At 26.1% G+C, this 1,615-nt stretch overlaps 1 long non-coding RNA gene across 1 annotated transcript; it reads right to left on the bottom strand.

Annotated features, from left to right (window-relative positions):
- Positions 1–285: 285 nt before the first annotated feature.
- LOC121221140 (uncharacterized) lies at positions 286–945 on the bottom strand. Its single transcript, XR_005918536.1, has 2 exons — positions 697–945; positions 286–573 (listed from the first exon to the last, which is right to left on the bottom strand). It is a non-coding gene; the product is annotated as an uncharacterized lncRNA (long non-coding RNA).
- Between the last annotated feature and the right edge of the window lie 670 nt (positions 946–1,615).

Below are 1,615 nucleotides of genomic sequence, written 5' to 3'. Positions count from 1 at the left end.
ACGGTCTCAAGACATTCTCTCGTTCTTTCGAGACTTAATGGTGAATGGTTTAAAATGCACATTTTCAAACATTCAAACTTTACCTAATTGTACATAAAACATACCCAAATATTACACCAATGCAAAATCACCAATTTAACACATGTAAACACTATCAAACGTTATTATAGTATCAAAAGGATTAAGGTTTAATCTACTAACTAGCATATTCAGACTTATATAAACAAACATAGATCATCCAACCATCACACCAATATAACTAGCACCAAGTGTATCATTGATACGTTCAGAAATATTGCGCTTCGCACCTCATTAGTATAAATCGAAGAAAAATCTTGTACACTAATCATATGACATGCCAACTATAACTGATTCAATCCGAGACAATATTCACTATTTCAAAGTATAAATATATTTCTCATGTGACCAAAATATAAATAATATTTGATGATTGATTAACTATAAGTGCAACCTTTAACAACCTTAAGTTTTAAAATCACCAAAATATAAATAATATTTGACGGAACGAGTGCCCAAGGTTTGCCCAAGATGCATTTGAACTGTAGGTCCTACCTGCAATTGCAAGTGTTGAGATTATTAAATCTTCTCAACAAAAAGCTAAATTAAATGACGGAATAAAATAGATGGAATAAAAAGTGACCAAAAAAAAGTAAAAAGATCAAAGTGATAATTTACTTATAGTACAGGGACCAACAATGGATTAAGTCCAAAGATGCAACTTGAAAAGCTCCGGGCGGCTTGCTTCAAAATTCAAAGAAATAATAACAAAAGGGAGTATTTTTTAAATTAATCATACTGAAACGATTCATTATTATTTATATTATAAGAATTTCTTCCAAGAAAAAACAAAAAGTTATGGACTAAAAGAGAATTACTCCTTCCAATTTTTTTATTTTGAATTGCAATAACATGACAAAGTTTAATATAAACATTATTCGAGCTTAGACCACACCTGAAACAATGAACACTCTTAACTATCGGATCGTCACACGAAACTCATTACTTCTTACAATTTAAAACACGTTTTTGGTGTGATATCTACAATTTTACTTATTAATTAGGTGGATCATATAGATATTGCTTTAGATATGAGCATTTTAAATTGATTTCTTTTTCATTTCACACATCAATTATTTGAACTTGATTTGGAATTTATTATTTTTTTAAGATTAAATGTATATTAAATCAAAACATATTGTGATTGATTTATCTATATTTTATTAAAGATATATAATATTTAAAAATAAAAAGAAGTGTAATTATGTAGCTAAATTAAATCACATTTAAAAGTTGATGATAAAGAGAGCATTTGGTGAATCTATTATAACAAATAACAAGTGGGAAAACTATTTAAATGACATGACATTAGATTTCCTTGAATTAAAAGATTAATATCTTAGATATTAACAACTAATATATATTAATTTATCCTATATAAGGTATATAAATATTTCAATTCAGGATACATAAAATATAAAATATATTTATTCTTTTACATTTCAAATATCATATAATATAAAATATTTTTAATATAATTTATTATTTTTTTTGTTTAATAAGGCCGGTTATGAGGGATTTTAAATCATGGTGATAG

Source organism: Gossypium hirsutum, chromosome D09, assembly GCF_007990345.1.
Source record: "Gossypium hirsutum isolate 1008001.06 chromosome D09, Gossypium_hirsutum_v2.1, whole genome shotgun sequence".
NCBI classification, from domain to species: Eukaryota; Viridiplantae; Streptophyta; class Magnoliopsida; order Malvales; family Malvaceae; genus Gossypium; species Gossypium hirsutum.
Note: the sequence above shows the minus strand (reverse complement) of the source record. Positions and strands in the feature narration are given on the sequence as shown.